This window comes from Pezoporus wallicus, unplaced genomic scaffold (genome assembly GCF_028554395.1).
Source record: "Pezoporus wallicus isolate ANWC-B61680 ecotype Strahan unplaced genomic scaffold, APGP_CSIRO_Pwel_v1 contig_8170, whole genome shotgun sequence".
NCBI lineage: Eukaryota > Metazoa > Chordata > Aves > Psittaciformes > Psittacidae > Pezoporus > Pezoporus wallicus.
Window position 1 is genome coordinate 418,564 of NW_026642406.1, and position 21,603 is coordinate 440,166.

At 43.9% G+C, this 21,603-nt stretch overlaps 1 long non-coding RNA gene across 1 annotated transcript; it reads left to right on the forward strand.

The window, feature by feature from the left end:
* The first annotated feature begins 1,337 nt into the window (after positions 1-1,337).
* LOC130610215 (uncharacterized) lies at positions 1,338-15,659 on the forward strand. Its single transcript, XR_008974998.1, has 4 exons — positions 1,338-1,440; positions 9,997-10,161; positions 10,657-10,715; positions 15,482-15,659. It is a non-coding gene; the product is annotated as an uncharacterized LOC130610215 (long non-coding RNA).
* Positions 15,660-21,603: the final 5,944 nt, after the last annotated feature.

A 21,603-nucleotide genomic window follows, 5' to 3' on the forward strand; every position in this document is an offset into this window, starting at 1 on the left:
ACTTCATCTCGTCCCAGTCACAGCAAAGACCTCATGGAAATGAAATGCAGGGGAAGGGAGAGGAAAAGCAGATTATTGTTGCCATTATTCATGTCTGTGTGTGCATATGGGCTCTATAAACTTAAAGTGAGGGAAAAAAACAAGAATCTGTATGAAAAGATGGAATGAAGTCCCAAGCCACATCAAACTTCCATTGCATGCACTCCTTTCGGGGGTAGGAGCCACACACTCTGTCACATTAAAGAGTGTTGTGCCACACGCCAACCCCCTTCTCTGGAGCACGTGTTTTCATCAGAGTATTATGTTCTCGTCCACTAAGCCTTTACCAGCACAAGGAGGACCTCCTTCTCTTGGCAGTGGTTTCTGTCAGCGATCTGTCTTCTGCAGCTATTTCCGTGGGAAGGCCCTCCATCTGGTGCTTGGCAGGGAAGGGATCTTTCCTCTCAACTGTTTTTCTCTCTCTCGCGCACCCTGTTTAAGGTATACCCTTTGGAAATCTTCAACTTCCAAGATTTGTTTTTGCACAAGGCATGTACTTTGTTTTACGTGCTCCAGCTTTCTTTTCTTTTAACAAAACACTACACCCGTGCCCTGCTTATCCTGGCAGAGGGAGAAGAATGCTGTTTGCTTTAACATTACCTTCAGTCTCAGTATGCAACAGGTCAAAAGATGTGACAAGTACACATGCTAATCCCTTTCCCTTTCAGTTAATAGAATAACACAGATGGGAAAGTTTACATTGGGATCTGACACTCGCTCCAAGCTGAAGTTAAGAAGGAGACAGGGTTGAACATTGCCTTTCAGATCAGAGTGGTTACTACACAAACTCACCTTCCCACTCAGCATCAAGTGGCTCCTGTCATCCTAAACTCTATTTGCTCTGCTAAGAATGTTCCCCTTGCCCTTCTACTCTCCTTTTGAGAGTAATAGATAGAATTGGATAAGACTTAGAAAGCTTTTGTAGAATGAAATATTCCCCAAGAATCAGTGATGTTCAAGTGAAAAAGTGTCAACATTTTCCACTGAAACACCCACCATTTGTTTTGAAGTGGTGATTTTTAAAACCTTTGACATTTTCTGAGCATAGAAATACCACCTAAGAAAATAATTCCCACTAAACCCAGATACTTTCTTAGAAATATTAATTTCATTTCAGTAAACCTCCATATTGCCAGTTTTGTCTTGTATAATCAGGCTGGTTACATTTCATTTGATTCTGTTTTCTGTTTCTTTGTAACCTCCAAAATATGTCCTCTGACATTCTGCCTGACAGAGCCCATTTGTAAGTTTGCATGCCTGAAGGTTTGCCACCTACGTTATTTCTGCAGGACACGCACAGAATTAAGACCTAGAATCATGCATGTGGTGAGAAAAGCTGCAGCAGTGACTGACTGAAAGGGCTGACCCATCACACACAAAACACCACTTTCTTCCCACCAGGTATGTACCACTTCACAATGTTTTTCATGAGACCCTTCTGCCAGCTCCCCATGAGGGAGCAAGTTTCTGGTTACCAGGAGCCCCTTAAAATTAAGGTTATGAGGGTATCTCTGTAATGAGATGAATATCTAGGATCTATTCTTAGATAGACATGGGCCTCAGAGTACAAGTCTAAACATGGAGAAAATACATTTGCTACAATTATTGTTTTAACAATCCCAGTTCAATAAACAAAGCTATATGCTAATTAATGAAAATAAGATTAGAAATACAATTTATACATAAAAATTTTACTGAGAAACACATATTTGCACTGAACTTACTAGCAATGAAAATATTTGTAATAGAAGGTTTGCCTTATATAGGAAGAAGGTGCCTATAAGGTTTGAATAGTCACCAGTGTCTTGTTTGTGGGAGGCACTCAGTGACCTGTGTTCTGATTAGAGAACTAAGATTTGTGTTTGAGAATCACTGCATATCTTTTTCATCTAGTTTCTTTTAAAATGATTCTATGATTCTATGAAAATGTGCTGTTTTAGAACTGCTTTTCACATGGCTTTAGACACTTCTGCGTGAATTTTGCAGCAGCTAGGTAGAGTGTGTACGTCTTTCAGGCTGCTACCTACTGATAACCATGATAATTCACTAATGCTTGATTCAAAACTCAAGGTCTCAATGCAGAATTCAAGATCTCAGTATCCAACCTGGCAGCAGCTGTGAGGCTCATTCATGCTGCCCAGACCATGCAGAGCAAAGAAAAGAGCTCAGTTTCAGAAGCTCAAAGCTTCATATATAAGCAAAGGGTCCACCTACATCACTGGAGAGATGCTTCCCCAGAGGGAGTATGAGATGCTTTTATTTTAGTGATGAGGGTGAGGTGAGAAGGGTCAGCATTCATCCAAAGGGAGGCCACGTGGGCCAAGACTCAGGTCCTCTCAGATTGGGCAGTTTTCTGAGGTTTTGGCATTGGGCTGATCTTTATTTCTGGTTGATGCATAAGGTGGGGACCTTCAGCGGAGCTGAGTGTCCCCCAAAAGCTCTGATCTGACTTCTGGATGTGCCTGTATCTTCTTCCTTTGTAGGAAAACCCAGGATAGCCACATTTTGACTATCACTGTAGTGATTAAATGTGAGTCAGGTGATTCCTCTTAGAGACCAACATTCCTATTAGTTCTGGTGGAAGTTTCTGAACTTCCACTTCTGGTGGAAGACTTCTGAACTATCCATTTGGGGCAAAGCATCTGAATGCTTTTGTCATCCTGACCTTTACTCTCTGTTGTTGTTTCACTTCTGACTTCTTAACTAAGAGCTTTAGCAAGGGAGAGCAGTTCGTGCCCATCACAGGGAAAGCTTTTGCAACATGAGTGACTGCCCACAAGAAACACAGCTGAGACCACCAACGATTTTATTTATTTTTGTTCTAATTTCTGCTGGCTGAGAAGCTCATGAGATACATCTCATTTCCTTGGAGGTCCCCAGGGAAGCAGGGGTCAGGCAATCCTTTTCTAGCCTGCTTTGGGCAACGCTGGTCCTATAACACTGCTAGCACTGCATTTAGGTCATTGTGCTGGTAGGTCCCTTAGCACCAGCAGATACGTAGGTTATTGAAGCCTGCTTAAACGAGGTCTGATTCAATGCAACAGGCAGCTTATTTCAGCCACCAAACTCGGGTGTTAGTAAACACTAATTTGCCGTGATTCAAGCCACATTTGAACAAGGTACTTGGAGAAAAATGGCTTCATGTCCTGAGCTACAGGTTGTGCAGAATTAAACAAAAATGTCTCATAATGGGGATGGTAATAGAGAGGCTCCACTATGGGTGTGAGGCACTGTCCTGCCTGTATTAAAAATAGCCCCCTCTCCATGGTGCCAGATGGAGGGTTTCAGAGCTGTATCTGTCTTTTAGACCTAAGTTTTAAAACTCAACCTGTCTTTGCATTTCTCTGCACCAGGTCATGCCCACAGGTATCACACACTGCAGTGGTAGCATCTAAGCTACATCATGCTTTGGCTAATTTGAGCAGGAATTTTGGTATCCCTGGGAATCATGCTCCCCCCTGCTCCTTCCAGTTTGAGGGAGGCCAGTAATTTGCTGGTGGCTGTTTAACCTCAGGAGGCATTTTCGCCTTCCCGTCTCCTACCCCACACAGCCTAAGATGCTCTTGCCAGCAAGCTGAGCTGAGGCTTGCCTCATTTCCTTCCCTGTAATTCCAGTCTTTACTTGGAAGAGAAAAGGGGTGCATAGATCATACTTACCTCTTCCTCTGACCAAGTCTACCAGTCCTTCCTGTGTATGGGAACACAGACCAAGTCACACTGATTTCTAGTAGTAATTCAGATAGAGATGGAGCCTTGACTTTAACTGGACCTTGCATATGAATGTCTCAAAGAATTCAAAGATTACAGTTCTGCCATGTAAACTCAAATATGCCAACACATCCATGTAACGAGCCATCCCTGCTGTACTTAGGACTTGCCTCTACTGATGTTATTTGGAGTATTTCAACCAAGTTTAATTTGAGCTGGATGATCTTCTTAGAAAGCATTTTTTGACAGTGACATTTATGGTTGTCGATTTCTTTAATTCAACCTATTTCCATATAAGAAAGATCTTTGCTTCTTAATGCAGTAGGTGCAATACAGACCTGATCCCTGTAAACTGACACACCAGGAATATTTACATCATGTCCACAACAAGTAGTAAAGTCCTGTGTCATAAAAACGTCTTATCTACCCAGAAAATGTGTTTTTCTAATGTGCTAAAGCATGGCATGTATGCACAGCTCATTTAAAACATGCAATTAAATATTAGTACATCTGTAGATTATAGAACTGTTTGGGAAAACCAGCTAGAAGCTAAATATCCAAGGAGTTATTTGTATGTTAAGATAACCTATGTTTATTCTAATTCCAGAGATTGTGTGACTGATCAAACCAAATTTATAACAAAACATTCAAAATATAGGTTATTTTTGGACCAAAAGGGTAAAGCTTCCCTCTGCCATGATACTGAAATAGGGGCTGGCAATGCCAGGGAACATGATGTGCTGAGACTATTGCGTGTCATAGTTGTCACACAGATCTCTTATTTCTTGTTTGTCTCCATCTCTCTCTTGTTATACATCTCGATATTCAGCTCCTTGGGCAGAGCATGATTTGGCATTCATTGCTAGAATAGTCATTATCCCAAAGGAGCTTATGGTTTGGTACTGAACGATGATAATGGATATTTAATAGAAGTCACAAATGAAAGCTTCACAGCTGAGCTTGAATTTACAAATGTAACATTATAAAAGGCTTTTGAGAAAGCACAAATTTTGCAGACTCGTGTTGAGTTCATCTTTCAGTCCTTGATGGATTCCAGGGAAGAGGTGACCACACACATCTAGCAGAGCTTCCTCCTGGTGATGCCTCTGTGAGTGCTTATCCATGCCCAAACATGGCAGAGAACACTGGGTCACATGTGAGTTTCCTATGAATCACATCTCCTTTTGTCCATCTCATCAACCCCCTTTCTGAGAATTCAGTTGACTTACAGCTCCTGGTTTCTCTTTCCTTGGCTCTTCTCTTGCTTTTTACCTGGTGCCTGTCCTGCCTTGTTCCTTGGCACCATTGTGACACATACATGCATTTCAATGCCATTTGCAGAACCTGAGTGTGCCATTTGAACACAGTCATAGGCAAAGGAGAGAATGAAGTAGGTTAGAGTGGTACCATTCCTGGAAGATCAGCAGGAGATGGAAAATGTCCATGAATTCAGGGCTGTTTCTAGGCAGCCTAAATTCTACCTATGTTTTTGTGCCTAATGTTATCCACAAGATACTCTGAACCTTCATCATTGCCAAACCAATAGGAATCCAAAGCTGAACTAGGAGAATTAGATGGAATACAGCTGTTGGAGGCCACATGAGCCTGTGTCCTTTGCAGTTATGGAGCTTTCTGGCAAAGCTATGTGAATAATGGACTATTTTTGTTTTCTGACAATTCTGGAAACACGAAGCAAAAATATTTGTAAAGAGCTTTTGAGTGTGTTCAAAACAATCTGTCTCTGAAAAGTGTGAACTGAGAAGCTGTCAGGCTCCTTCTTGGGTCCAAGTTTCATTTCATTTCATTTTTGTTCATTTAATTGTCGGGGGTTTTTTTTAAATTTAATTTGCTTTAAGCTTTAAATAAAACCCCACAAAAGTTGAAATAAGTTTCAAATTTTTAACAAAAAATGAAGATCTTTCTTTTGAAAAATTTGCAAATAACCATTTAAATGTTTTTGAACAGTTTTTACTGTTTGAGATGGGCATTTTAAATCACTGCATTTTGGAGAAGCTAGGACAGAGCTGAGGAATATTTTGATTGATCAGAAATGAGATTTTGGTGAAATCTTTACTATAGCACTTTGTCCAGCTGTAGGCATCAGTCTTGCTTTTTTTTCCCTCTCTGTATAAACTCTTTAAGACACTACCAAAAACAGTGTGTGGCTTCACTCAGGGTAATGGCTGTGATATTGTTTGGTCCTAACGTTACCCATACAAGTATAAGAAAGGTATCATCATCTGGTTGCTTGGACTTTCTGACTTTCTAAGGGTTTATAATGTGAAACCCTTTGTAAAATTCTATTAACAGAAAAGCAGAAAGTCTGAGGAAAACACAGATGTAATTGAAATGACATAGGACAGTGTGTTTTGTACTTCTGCATGGGTTGGTTTTGTCTCATGCAGCATTGGCCAAATTGCTGAGCTGTGGGTTTATCCTGTCATAGGTGCTCTCTGCAGTAAGGTGCACATGTTTGCATCCAATGGAAAAAGGTATCTGCCCATCCATTCCCAAAGAAAGAAAAGCCAGTCTCGCTTGCAGAACGTATATTCATCTGTTGATCCTCCGTGTAAATGGGGAGAGGCAGTTAAAGTGATGGAAGCAAGGCTAATGCTTGGACCTTTCTGGAAATAGGCCAACAAAAAAGAAATAAATGGCCACAGAAAGTGGAAGACGATCAGCTAACTTTTCTGTAGAACAAGGAGGCTGCTGGTACCTCTTCAGGAACTCAGAGTCAAGTCCAGGTTCACACTCACTGTGAGGTTTTACTTCATTGTGTAAGTCACAAACTCATCTGGAGAAGTGATTCAGTGAAATAACTTGTCGCTTGCCTGGGATCACGCACAGATGTGCCAGGATATCCAAGAATGCTAAGTTATTTCTTTAATCAGAGGGCACTGGCACTGAATCAGCAGGAGGACGTGTTTGGTTTGTGTGATTCTCATGTGCAATTTCCTTGCTACCTCCTGAAACTATGAAATACAGTAAAAATGGACCCATGTGTGTGGAAAGCAGAGCCGGTATCTAGCAGATCTCAGTTGTGACTTTCATATCAGAGCTTCAGTAATTGTGGTGCATCTCAGGTGCATCTCAACGCCCAATGCACTACTTATTTTTCTTTGCCACTTCACACAGAACTGTAGGGTTATTTGCCTTTACCAGACAGGAAAAATTCTCTTGGAAAACATGGTTCAAAGTAATTGAAGAAAAGAACTTCTTTAACACTTTTTGCACCCTTTTTTCCTGCTTAACACATTTTACCTTACCTTGGTATCCTAAGGATGCTGTGGCTATGATCTTTTTGCTTATACTTACCATCGGTTGTAAAGTCTACTGTTATGTGATAGATATGATAGTGATAGTGTTTGTGTGCGTGACAGTATTTGGCAAGTGGGAGCTGGTAAGGTTGCAGTTTTGAGTACATAAAAAACATTCAGGGCCAGACTGAGCCTTTAGGAGAGCAGAGCTGTCTCTCTGCAGTGGTTATAGTGACAAATATAAAACATTCGTACAAAGGGAATATATTAGTCACCAGCTGTTATTATAAGCCTTTCACATTATTTAATGACCAGAGTAGGCTTTAGGCAGCCAAGCAGGAGACTGTATGGCCCCTAAGTGCCTCTTACTGCCTTGTAAAACCAGGGCATGATCTTACCCTCTCTTATCTCTAATGCTACATGTGAAACAAGACATACTGGTATTTGGCTTGCTAACCATCAATGCAAGCCACTGCAGGGCTTAAGGGTGTTTCATTAGAACTCCATTAAAAATGAACAATCAAGGTTTTAAAAAAATAATCAGAATCCAAAGAGCAAAGCCTCACAGTATAAAACCTACCCAGTCTCCTTTGCCTTTCCCATGAATAGAGGCATGTGTTGCTTTTAATTTGCAACTCTTGCAAGTATCAGGGGTGGCATAATGCTTTTATTTAGTTATCTATTTATTTAAAAAGAGTTTTAAGACCCTGCACAAATCTGGGCACAGGCTTGTGAAAGAGAACTAGCAAAGGCTCAGTGTGGTTGTGTTTTGTTCTGCTTTTAGATGCAATTTTATCCATTGCTGCAGCTGGCCGTTCCTGTTTTAACAGCCAGGCTCTTCAGACCATGTGCTTAGTTAGGTTAGCTTCTGAATTGCCAGGCTATATACAGATGATTGTGTCTGGCAGAATGTCTTTATGGTGTTGGTGTTATAGGAAAAGCATATGTCAGGCTATTGAATGCTGCTGGAAATATGATACCTGGCTGGTGTCCTGTGCCATCTATGATCGAAGTGATGGTGGTTCTGCAGTGACAGTCTGCTTAGTACTGTTTTTAAACTATTTTCCCTTAGAAGTGGCAAGCCTGATGGATATCTAAAACAAAGTTTAAGACAATTTAAGACAGATGAACTCTGGAGGGTTTTTTTGACTTGAGATTATTAGAGCACAGAGTAATTAAATCTGAAAGCTCCTCTGATCTGTGTTTGCACTGGTTGCTAGTGAGAAATCTACAGGAAGAAAAGTCAATACAATGAAAATAGTTGCCTTGGTATATTGGAAGATCAACACAGTTTTGAGTGTCTGCTCTCATCAGGAAGAAGATAAAATGCAAGTGAGATACTCTGTGTAGTGTTACCCTCTCAGGGAAGCAAGTGATGGTAAACTGGAGCTGTCAGGGGACCAAGCTCAAAGCAGTGGTTTGATACAGCATTCATGTTCAACGTGGGCAACCTCATCCTGGTTCATTCAGCATCCTCAAGGTAATAAAAAGTTTCTTGGTTCAATAGCCAGCTCTTTCACATGCCCCTGTCTCTGCCCCGCAGCAAATCATAGGCAGACAGAAAGGACACTATTCTGAACATTTTTACCATTAACTTTGCTCACCCAAGCTGTCTCTGTAAAGCAGGTAGATAGAAAAGTTCATAAGCATTTGCGGTGTTAGGAACTTGGCATAAAGTATCTGAAACCGTTTGCTTTTTAGCCATCTTTCTTTGACCAAGATGAGTTGAGAGTTCAAGATCTCTTGTCAAACAGACAACTTCAGCATCCTTTGGCATATTCTAACAATCACGTTGAAAAACTTTGTTTGAACTTTAGTCTCTAAGGTGTTACTTGTTTATATGTAAACAAATTCAAGTTATGAAATGAAAAGTATCAAGCTTTCACAAGCGGATGTAGTGATAGGACAAGGGGGATTGGTTTTAAACTCAAAGAGGGTAGATTTAGATTAAACCTTCTGCAGAAGCTCTTCCCTGTGAGGGTGCTGAGGTGCTGGCACAGGGTGCCCAGAGAAGCTGTCGCTGCCCCATCCCTGGCAGTGTTCAAGGCCAGGTTGGACACAGGGGCTTGGAGCAAGCTGCTCTAGTGGAAGGGGTCCCTGCCCGTGGCAGGGGTTGGAACTGGTCCCTCCCAACCCAAACCTCTGGGATTCTGTGAAGTTGGTTGTCCTAGGAAAAAAACTTAGGGAAGACAGTGCCTGTTATCACTCTGTGTATCTCCACTTGGCCTTTTTAATTACTGCTTCCCTCTGTTAGAAAGCCTGTTGCTGGGGGAAGATGCAGAATGTGCTGTAACCTGTCCACCAGCAGTGGCACAGGGGGTTATGCTGGTTTTGTAGGGCATTGCTGATGAAGTGAAGGGATCGTGCACTGCTGGCTCTGAAGTGAAAACAATCACTCTGAAATCTCAGAGCTTCCTTAGAAATGTAAAAAAATGGGGTGGGAGCATAAGTTAATTGTGCTTTTACACACTGTTATACTTGTCACTGTGCCAGGCTCTACATTTCTTCCAAGAGTGAAATGAAAACTCCAAATTCATGTGGTTATGAAACAATTTCAGTATGAGTACTCAGTGAAGAATTATAAAGTGGGAAGGACTCAGTCCTGTTTCACAGCTGGTTGAGAAGGGTCTGAATTGATCAAGGCTTCTTCCAGTTTGGAGGAGCCTTTTGGAGTGTATTGAAACCATTCTGCAGCTGTATGTTGAATGTATATAAGGTACTACAGAAAAACTGATTTGTTATGACATTTCTTTGATTAGGAGATGGGGCAGCTGGCAGAAGGCATCACCATCATTCCAGGAAATCTCATTTCTCTGCAACTGGAGATTTAGGAAATTAATCTGGTTTGCCCTGATTTACACCAGAATAAATTCATACATTGGAAACTGGGCATGGCAAGAAATCACTGGCACTGCAGGGGCCTTGGGAGAAATAATGGTTGCAGTGAGAGACCTTGATGAACAAGGACCAAACACCATTTTCTCCCCTGCAGGAATAGAGCTGAGGTACCTGAAGGGCTTTGTAAACTAAGCTGGACTCAGCTCCATTTTGTTTGGTCCTGAGGCTGAGAGGGTGCAACACCATGAAAAAGTCACTTTATCAACCCTTGTGATTTCATCCTGGACCATGTGTGCTTCATAGAGACTATAATTGCAAGGTTAGTCTCGATTTGCATCACCACAAAAGGACAACTGTCTGAAGTATCTCATTGGACAAATGGCTTATTTTTGTTATTAGAGATGAATCAAAGGGGAAAAAAATGAAGAAGGAGGAGGTGAAAATACCTTGAGGCTAAATCTAAACTGGAGCAGATCTACTCTTTTAGGTACATAAACTGAAACCCTTACGTACGTGTCATGGTGTGTTAGCTTGGGTGCTTAACTCCCATTGATAACACCATGTGCTAACTCAGGCACCCAGGTTTCCCTGTAATGCTCTTACTATGAAGAACAGTTGGTCTTGGGGGAAAACATTTACATAGATGACAGCTATTTTCAGGAAAATGAAAAGTACTGGGTGAAAAAGGAGGTTTTGACATTGTGTGAAATATGGGGTTTACACACAGTAGTTTTTGCTGTGTGTATACAAATGGGTGATTTACCATATATTGATTCACACACCATTTGTAAGTGTCTAATTTATTTATTTACAGAGATGTATGGAAGCCATGGTTTGAAAAGCAGTTTGCAGAACATCTGGTATGTCAACAAGGTAACCTTTTCATTTACTTGTTGGTAAAAATGTCAATATAATGAACCTGAACTCCACATTGGTTTACACAGATTTCCTGGCAGACAAAGCAGTAAGGATTTGCATGTCACTCTTAAGTGACATGTGCCCTCCAGTTTTGAGTAGTTCACACAGCTAAGAGGGATAAAGAGAGTTGAGCACGTGGCTGGCTCTGTATGTGCTCACACTGGCAGTTCAAGCTGTGTGGTGTGAAACATCTCATCTTGCTTTGACTTCCAGTTTTTTAAAAGTGGCCTTTGGTTTTTCACTGAAAATGAGGGGTTTTGGGGTTTTATTTTTTATTTTTTGGTACACGTTAAACAGATGTGAACAGAGGTGACAACCTGAAGGCGACTTTAGATCGTGGTAGCATGTACTCCATGAGCCTTCTCTGTTTTCTACAGACAAATTTATTGTACAGCGGTGTGACAGAAGAATCTGAGGATTCTTGATTACTCTTAATAATATGCCAGTGGGATTGACAACAATAATACATTATTTACACCTTTTATATTCCTACCTGTACAAGGTGAGTCACATAAATCACACATAAATCACATTTTGTTTGCTCTGTGACTCATTACCTGACACTTTTTGAATAAGAAAGTCATTTTGTACAAAGAGGGTGGTAAAACACTGGCACAGGTTGCCCAGAGAGGTGGTGAATGCACCATCCCTGGAGACATTCAAATCCAGGCTGGATGTGGTTCTGAGCAACCTGATCTAGTTGAAGATGGCCTTACTCATTGCAGGGAACCTGGACTAGATGGGCTTTGAAGGTCCCTTTTAGCACAAACCATTCTGTGATTCTGTGGTTCTGTTCCATGTTGTTGATACTGAATAGCAAAAAACCTCACTTCAACATAGAGTCAGAGTTAAAGCTCCTCCAGCTCCAACCCCTGCCACAGGCAGGGACACCTTCCACTAGAGCAGCTTGCTCCAAGCCCCTGTGTCCAACCTGGCCTTGAACACTGCCAGGGATGGGGCAGCCACAGCTTCTCTGGGCACCCTGTGCCAGCGCCTCAGCACCCTCACAGGGAAGAGCTTCTGCCTAAGAGCTCATCTCAGTCTCCCCTCTGGCAGGTTAAAGCCATTCCCCTTGGCCTGTCCCTACAGGCCCTTGTCCCAAGCCCCTCTCCAGCTTTCCTGCAGCCCCTTCAGGCACTGGAGCTGCTCTCAGGTCTCCCCTTCAGGAGCCTTCTCTTGTCCAGGCTGACCCAGCCCAGCTCTCTCAGCCTTTAATGTTTCCTTAAAAGTTCCAGTTGAAAGAGCAGTTGTAACGTGATTATTTTCTTATTCATCCCTTTGGCCAAACTCCATCAGGTGAGGTGCCTGGCCCAGCCCTCAGCAGTTCCTGTGGGTTGTTGCTGCTCAGAGCTCTCCCACAGCTCCCTCAAACCCAGTTTCCACTTCAGGGAAATACAGGATAGCAAGGATCTGCAGTGGCACCCAGCAGGTATCCTGACTAGGGTGCCCAGCATGCAGGACGTGCAGTGGAGCTCCCTTTCTCTGCAGTCTCAGCAGATCCTGAGATACTTTCACAGTTCCCAGAATTTGATGATGTGGTTTTATTTTTAAATGTCTTCAAAAATCACAGTAACAATTAATTAATTCATTCATTAATTAACGCAACACTTCTGATTCTGACCCTATTCAAGCAAACTTTTTAATTATACATTTCATGCTTTAAGCCTTTCCTTTCATTTTTACATTTAATGTTTTAGGCTGGGCCTTTTTACCAGAATACAGAACTTCAGTGTCCTCTCTGGCAGATAAGATGCACATGAAACCAGCTATAAGGGAACTTCTATAAAGGTTATGGGGGAAAGAAGGAAGTTCTGGAGGATATTGAGCAAGACAAAGGATAAGACTGGTGGGAAATAAACATACTTATGAAGAAGCAATACATAGAAGTCACTAGTTGGGACCTTATTGGCTGATATTAGTTGGGTTTGGCATTTTTTAATGTACCTAAACAATAAAAACAAAACCCCTATAAATACCTGCATGGCTCTGAAGTTTATTTATTTATTTACTGCCTAGTGTGTGACTCCTGATGAGTTTTCCCTCCAGCTGTGTAGATCAGGACCCCATCGAACCAGGGCTCTGTGTAACATTACATACAATCAGAGCATTATTTAGAGTGCTGGGCATGCTTCCCACTGCATTAAAATCAGATGGAGTTCCCACAGGCTATGTTGCTGGTACAGTCCTCTAAAGGTCTTTCCCCTTTCCCCTTCTGTTGGGCATTCATTCTTTTTCTTCATCTGGATCGGAAAATGGCACAAGTGAGTTGCAGCCCTAATCCCATCAAGTTTCTTTGCTGCGTAGCCAAAATCTGCTCAACTCTTTCCCTCTTCTGTATTTTTGCTGTAATGTTAACTTTCTCTGCTGCTTATTTACACAGATGGAGGCAACACGTTTGACTGTGAAAACAAAGGTCCACAACTGCATCTACAAAACCTCCGCACACACAAGCGGCTTCTTTTTTGTGACCTCTTGTTTCTCAGCTTTAGATTCAATTGTTTCGACTCTCAGCTTCAGACTCCTGGAAAGATCTGACTCCTTGATTCACTCTTCTTGAGTGTGAATCACTTGACCACTCCTCTTCATTTTAATGCTTGTTTCTCTTTCCTACTTTTTCCTGCTCTGGACTAGTAGCAAAACAAGAAACCACCATATCAGCTAAGCCTCCTTCTAATGCACAGACAGCAGTCATCTGTGTGTGCACGCAAGTTGGCTTCTTGGTGGATGCTGAGCCCCGTATTCAGAGGCTGCAGGGAGCCTGGCAGCACATACTCATTCCTGGAGAACAGAGCTCCTTGCTTTTGTATTGCTTCTGTGTAAATGCAAGAGGGCTGAAAGCAAAACCACTGATGAATGTGGATCGGGAGGGAAAAGCTAGCAGACACCTCCAAATGCCCTGGAAGCTTTGATCACTTGTGCTATGAGGGAAAGAGCAGTGACTAGAGGAGAGTTTGACTGAACTAGAAATGAGGTGGGGAAGAGAATAACCAAAACAAAAAGGCACAGGGTAACAGTTAGTTGAGAGGAGAGGCTCATATGGGGTTGAGTTTCATTTTAAGGTTCTGATTTATCTGAGCTGAGCATGGCATCAGCTGAAATTCAGAACGAAACTGGGACACAAACTTAATTGCAAAACCAGCTGAAACCACAGGACGCAGTCACAGAAAATTCTCACTCATTTGAGGCTGGCATAGGGTTTCTCTCTGAGCTTCAGGAGGAGGTTTTGGGGGCCCCAGAACAGATTCAGGGAGTTAAAGTTCAGTTGCTTTCCTAAGCTCAATCCTGAGGTAGCAAAAGTATTGAGGGAGATGATTAGAGGGCACCCACATAAGTAGGAGTGACACAAGCAGTAAGTGGCAGGCTGGCACATTGCTTTTCCACCAAACAGCAAGATTTGTAGGGAGATATGTTGTAAATGTTGGTGTAAACAGATCTGGTCACCCTAAAATGCCTCTGCTCAATGCCATGGCAGTGAGGAACACAGAAAAGTTGAAGGTTAATGGCTGTTTCTCTTGCAAAAGAAGGGACCGAGAACCTCAGACACACTGAGACCAGGCAGCCGCAGCTCCTCCGCTGCTCTAATTGCCAACTGTGGGTGCCTGATTCCTGGAAATCAGGGAGAGAGGGAGGTCTGTGCCTGACATGAACAGGCTTGTGGTTGCGTTGAAAAAACCAAAACAACAGCTTAAAGCAAGTCATTCCCGCAGTGTCACTCCCTTGCCTGTCACTGTCTCACTGCCATTTCCTAAGGGAGTATCTCCTGCTCCAGACATTTATCCTGCTTTGAGTTTTGCTCCTCCTGCCACTGTACTTTCTTGGCTATAAAGGCAGACTTGGGATCTCAGTAGCCTGAATCTTTGTATCTCAGCAGCCTGAAGTGTACTTTTTCTATACTAGATGTAGATGGAGATCCTGAGGGATGGGTTCAGGCTCAGGGAGGTGTTGCACAGAGAGAGTTTCTTGCACAAGCACTCACCCTGAGCTATTGGTTGTCCCTTCACCTTGCTGTGACTCCCTTGTTGTGATAAGGGTGGAGGTAAGCAGGGAGGAAGCTGCAGAGGTTTTACTTCTTTGTGGTGTTCCAAAAAGCCAGGAATTTCTGAGGCTGGGAGACGTGTTGCTTTCAGCTTTAAACTGTGCTCTCCTTGGGTGACCTGAAGGGCATGGGATTTTCAGGAGGTTGTGGGGGAAGCTGAGCGTCTGATGCAAAACCTGTTTATATCAGGAAAAGTGGGGAACTGGGTAGCAGGGAAGTGAATGCTTCTGGGATAGGCACCCGTTGAAACATGAGGGTTTTTCTCATGCCTTTTGGCATTTAGAGTTAATGGGTGTGAAGTCAGGGTATTCACTTCTGCTTTTCATGTGCATGTTCAGTGTGATGCATGTATGGTGTGGAATTTTGCGATTGCTAGATTTCTCCATCAGTTGTGGTTTGTTTCTCAGAGTTTTACAAGGGATGAATGGGATATCACTTGAGGGTAAAACATAAGGTAGTGTATCGGGGAAGGGAATTACAAGAAAAATAGTATCTGAATGCCGTTTGTCTTACAAGCAAGCACATGTCCGTGTTTATTATTTCTGAAGGCTCTCGTTAGTTGGACATTGACCAATCATGACATCTGGTGCAAGTTATTGTCCCCCAGAGTTGTTTCACACAGTTTGGAGTTTGCTTTTTTAAATCCACCACAAATAAGCCCAGAATTATCTCCCTGTCCCCGCAGAAGCAAGCGGGAAGCTCCTGGGAAGACAATGCATTCTCCAAGGAGGTGGAAGAGGGTGTTTGGGTCCTCTCTGCCCTACCATGGGTTGAGCAGTGAAGCCCCCAGTTCACACTGTGAAAGAGAACCCCACTGAGGTCCATGGGAGGTGAGACAATGGTCATTTCATTAAAAGAGAAACAAAGACTGAGTCCAGACAACTCCAAACCTTCTGAACTACCATTCTGAGCTAATGCACAAGTGTGATGGGAACGGCTGAGGGACCTGGGGGCTTCAGTCTAGAGAGGAGAAGGCTCAGGGGGGACCTGATTGCTCCCTACAACTGCCTGACAGGAGGATGGAGCCAGGAGGGGCTGGGCTCTGCTCCCAAGGAACAAGGGATGGGACAAGAGGAAACGGCCTCAAGCAGCACCAGGGCAGGTTTAGGTGGAGCTGAGGAACAATTCCTGCCCCAGAGGGTGCTCAGGCATTGGAACAGGCTGCCCAGGGCAGGGCTGGAGTCACCGTCCCTGCAAGTGTTCGCACACTGTGGAGATGAGGCCTCAGTGCCATGGGTTAGTGGTGGCCTTGGCAGGGATGGGGAACGGTTGGACTGGATGAGCTTAAAGGGCTTTTCCAGCCTCACTGATTCTGTGACTCCGTGATCGTCCCAGGCTGCATCAGGGATCCTTGTGTTGGTGTTCGCAGGTTTGCGCATTGTCGACACCTCCTGTGATGCTGTGGGAGCCAGGAAGGCCGCAGCCAAGTGACTTCCCCTTTCAGCCCGTCCCCCTTTATCAGGGAAGAAATAGTGTCTGTTTGTTTAGGTGAGATATTAGTCTGCCCCTGGAGCTCCAGGTCACTGTAAATGTAACACAAGCCCTATTTCCTGTTAGGAAAGGGGAAAAAATATGCCTGTGAATTGTCTCTGATGTGCTGCCAATTGTCAGAGGAGATTCAATTTGGTGCAGAATTACTGTGCTCTTAAAGAGCTGCACTGGTGACAGAGATTTAGGGCAGCTTCTACTGCCAGAAATGGGAGATTTGTCTTTGATTTCCCTAAAACCAGGATTGCAGCTGGTACCAAGTTGTCCTTCTGTGTTGCTCAAGGCAAAGTGGCTGGTTTGGAAGGGAGGCTGAAGCAATGGTTCAGGTTAATGGGACTGTTGCGGGATGTCCTTCAACCACCTGCACGTGGTTGAAGGGCAGAGCCTGCAAGGAGGCTGGGCAAGTGTTTGGGGTGAGTCTGGGAGGTGCCGGGGCAGCTTTCTAACAGTGCATTGCTATGAGAAAGAAGAAATGGCATTTTTCTTGCCACTGAGCCAAAAGACCAGACCAAAAGAGATAAGAATTTACTGTGTGTGTTTGATGCACACATGTGTTCACTGTTAATCCAATAAAGCAAATATGTGACCTGTGAAATGACCCACAGCTGCTACAATAAATAGTGCTATAGATCACTCATGTATTCTGCTTTCTTTTGCATTTCCTATATCAAGGTCAATTTCAGCTGTCATCTAAGCAGGGTACGCCTTCCACAAACACAGCAACATGAGGACAACTGAACTAGGTTCATCTATTTTGCCTCTCTTATGATAGAAAAACCCCCACATATCCGCCCCCCCCGTCCCCCCAACTGTCAATGATGTATTTTTCCCTTCTTTTTTATTGTATTTATTGCAAGGAGTAGTATTTCAACTGGGTAAAGGTCCAGTGGTCTTAAGTGAAGCTGATGTTGACAGAGTAGACCAAGCAACATCCTTGTCTTCAGAAATATTCGTAGAATCCCAGACTGGTTTGAGCTGGGAGGTGCTGACACGGGAGTCACGGACAACGCAGAGACGATCAATGTGATCAAGCGATTGCCAAATTTATGACAAAGCCTTAACCCCTTATATACTATTTCTTACATGCACTCACAGTGATTTGGCATATTATGATTGGATACATGTCTTGAAGACCCTTAGTGACTAACATATAATTGCTTAAGCACAGGTGTGAGAACTTGACCTCAAAAGCTTGCCAACAGTCCACAGTTCTCATTAACTCAGTGAACTCCAGCTTCTTCTTATCTTGCTTGCTTAAGCTTCCTTGGACCTCTCATGGCCTTGCTGTATCTTTCAGGATTATTCAGAGTTTATGTACTAATTATCCATTCTCCCGTGAGAACACTGTCTCCACATCTCCCCCTTTTTGTTTTATATATGTTTTGGGTGACCCTACTTGAGCACGGGATTTGGGCTAGATCATATCTCCAACATATGTCAACTACAGGCTGCTGGGCCTGCCCCTTTTTTCTCCTGTATGGCTCTCTGATAACAGGGGAGGCCATCCTTCAGGTCAAGGTCTGGCATGGCATGTGTCCCCACCGCTCCACTCCTGCTGGGTTGCAGCCAACAGCAGAGCTAAAGGTTCTTCTTGGTGGCAAACACAGAGGCCAGCCCAGTCTTGCCCTTGACTGTGGTAGCAGGTATTTTGTCAGCCTCAGTCCTTGCACCTTGTTGTCAATGCAGTTTCACCTGCTTCATCCAGTAACAAGTGGGTACTACAGCAAGGCACACACAAATTTACGTTAGCAGAGTAACTATTACAGGGTACAGCAGCATGTTGAAGATGCTGATGGCAGCGAGGGACTAGCCAAAGAAATTTCTTACCAGTGGAATTCTCCCACCCTCTTAATTTGTTCCATCACCTGCTTTATAACACTACCATTGTATTAGAATCTTTCCAGCTTTTGCCTTAGCATTTTCTAGCAGCTACTGCAAATTTCCATACTCTAACATCTCTTTTACAAGTGACAAATCTGTACAGTACAAGGTGTAGTTCCTCATTAGGAACTGGCTAGTAAATACAGGTGGTTTTATAGACAAAATCACAGCCTCTAATAATAGCTACTCTACAAGCACACATATTCAGGATGTTACTTTTCAGTTGCCCTGAAGTGATGTTTTGCAATCATTTGTTTTCCTCTATCTCATTCTGCTTGGGGTATTCACGGTCAGCTCCTGTAGCTGAGGCATCAGGTTTTTCCATTCATCTGTCCAGCTCATGGCAAGGCTTGACAAACTTTGCAGGCAGTCGCCATGGACCTGTAGGCAGGAGAACACAAACATAGCCCCTCCTCCAGGTTATCAGTTCTTGAGAAGCAGACAGGTTAAACTGCACATTGCTAACAGTCACGGAGTTTGCTGCATCATTGCCTCTTTTTTTTTTTTTTTTTTTTCTGCCACCCTGATGCTGCTTAGGTGACGGCTCATACAGCTTGTGGTTGCACTGCCCCTCTCGCTTTTTCAGTTAGCAGTTCTTATTTCAACCGATCTATCTGTTCCTCCAAGTCTTGGGTTCACCCCCAGGTTACCTTAAACATACTAAGCAAGGCTACTACCACGCACCCACTGTGTTGCAGGTGCTCTTTAGGCTTTGTGGTGTCTCTACAAACTGCCTCAATACCTCAATAGACTGAGAGGTTGGGGCCTTTTTTTTTTGGGGGGGGGGATGGGTGTTGGGTTTTTTTTGGTTTTTTTTTTTCCACTCCTCGGCTCTGGCTTCCATCCTGGCCGTTCCGCCAGTGGAGCACCGGGAGCTGAATCGGAGGGCAGCTTTTTTTTTTCTTTTTTTGAACATGTGTACCGAACTCTTATCAAATAACTTTTTATTTTCCCCAAATCGCTCACCCTGCTTTGCACGGCTACAAACGCCGGCCTGCTCGGCAGCAGCTACAGCTGCCTGCCTGCTTCAGCAGCAACCATAAATACCTGCTGCAGCCGCACTTTTGCATTAACCCTTTCTTGCCCGACATGTTAAACTGCTACCGGTTAAAAACTTTTACGTGAACCCAACAACAAAAAATACACAGAACACCGTCTGCCCTCAACACACACACACACTTATGGGATCCCACAAGCACGCTCCACACAACTACAATATTTGAAGCACAAAATCCAGACAATCATTACTCCCACTACAGTCCCACGTACAGAACGTGGCACAAGGACCCTGTGGAGACTAACAGCAAACCAGCTCCGAGAAGCATCATTGCAGTGCGAGGTGGCAGGCTCATCCTTAGTGGGCGTCCCCGCAGAGGCTCTGCCTCCCCCACATCCCATGAGGCTTGGGCTTTTATGCTGACCAAAATGAACACTCATTCCGACACAGGTGGCTAGCCTATGTTGGAAGAAGTGACCAGCAATATCTATAAAGGTCTCCAAAGGTTGACAGAAACCTGGACGTACTTATTTTTACCAACTTCTAGTACATGAGTATCACAGAGAAACTGTGTTAAATGAGTTGTACATGGGCTCCCAAGTCCACAGTCCGTCACAGTATGCCCAATACCCCTGATAAGAGCATATGAGAGACCTTCCCACCACCAGAAAATCACACAATACGTCTGTATCCCGCGCTGATCTCTCTTCCCTGGAGGTTTGGGGGAGGGGGCCGTGGGGGTGGGTTTTTTTTTGGTTTTTTTTTGTTTGTTTCTTTACTTTAACATAAAAAAGGTTGCTCCCTTCACTTTAAGAAGGACTGAAAACATCCATAAAATGGATGTCCTAAGCTCAGATTTCAATTCATTCCATCACTGACAAGGGGGGTGTCCTGGAGCGGTGCTGACTCTTTCCAGGGTTTCACCCATCGAGCTGGCACCCACTGCAAACCGGAATCTGTAATTTACACACATATAACCTCAACCTGTTAGTTTTACTTCCACAGGACCTTTCCAAATGCCGGTTTCCAAATCCTTGTACTGGACCAGAATACCCGGAGTTTTAGTTATATAACCTGAACCTAATGCCTGACCATGTATTATAGCAGGGGAGTCATTAAAGTCTCCTGTCAATAGCACAAAAAATCATAACATATACAGCTTGAGTATAAGAGGATTTTAACCCATATGTGGTCACTTGTTTGTCAGGCCTCCTTAACTATTTTGAGATCAAAAGCTTCCCCCTGCTGTGTAGTAAACACAGGATATGCAGAGAGGCCCATTGCAAAAAATTCACCTGTAATAATTGCATCTTTGATTAACACATGCCAACAGTGCGCAGGATTTGTGCCCCCCGATACCTCTCCCCCCCCCCATTTGCCTTCTTTAAGGAAGGGGTTTTATGGAGGATAAGGTGGAGGTGCCAATGGAGATGTCTCAATCCCAGTCTCGAGGGCTTCAAGCTTTTTCATCAATTGTTGCAGCTGAGCGTCTCCAAGGCCAGTGAGTAGCTGCTGATGAGCTGAGCAGACCGACCCGGGAGACGAAGAGTCAGAGTCTGGAAGCAGAGGATATAAATCTGGCTCGGATTCAGGGGACTCGGAGTCTGATCCTGGGTCGAACTCAGGGTCTCCGTTGTTCGCAGCTATGCCTTTCTTGTCAGGTGTCTCTCGTTCGGTATGTGGCCATCTGCGGACCTGGCTCTTGCTTTCATCGGCTCGGGGCGTTGATTTTTTCGGGGCTGTTCCAGGTACCACAGGAGGTGCAAAAGTCATAGCCGCAGCACTATGATGGGGGTTAGGGGAGACAGCCCCTTCTGGAGCTGTGGCAGCAAATACAGAAGCTACCGCCGCCCTTTCCGATTTCATCTCTTTCAAAGTCTCGAACACCAGTCTCCAAAGTGTAGAGTGTTTCTGTGCATCTTTGGTCCCTTTACTAACCTCGCGATCACGGGACCACTTCAACAGCCTCTGTAAGGCGGCACTATCATATTGCAGTCCTGTCTTAGAGAGAATGTGTTGGAGGAGCTTCACCACCGCCTGTTCCTCTTTGGATAGCAAGTGCCCCATCTCCTCCCCGGCCGCTCACCTGATCAGGGCAAGATTCCCCAAGTTTTGCAGACGTCTGACTTCCCAGCGTGGGGCAGCGCTGAATTTCGGCCGACTCTCTGCCCCCTCCTTTTCCTCAGACCTTCAAACTCATCTTCGTCGAGTTACCCATCGGAGGGTCCCTGTTCGACCACCACTTGTTGACGCGGGAGTCACGGACAACGCAGAGACGATCAATGTGATCAAGCGATTGCCAAATTTATTACAAAGCCTTAACTCCTTATATACTATTTCTTACATGCACTTACAGTGATTTGGCATATTATGATTGGATACATGTCTTGAAGACCCTTAATGACTAACATATAATTGGTTAAGCACAGGTGTGAGAACTT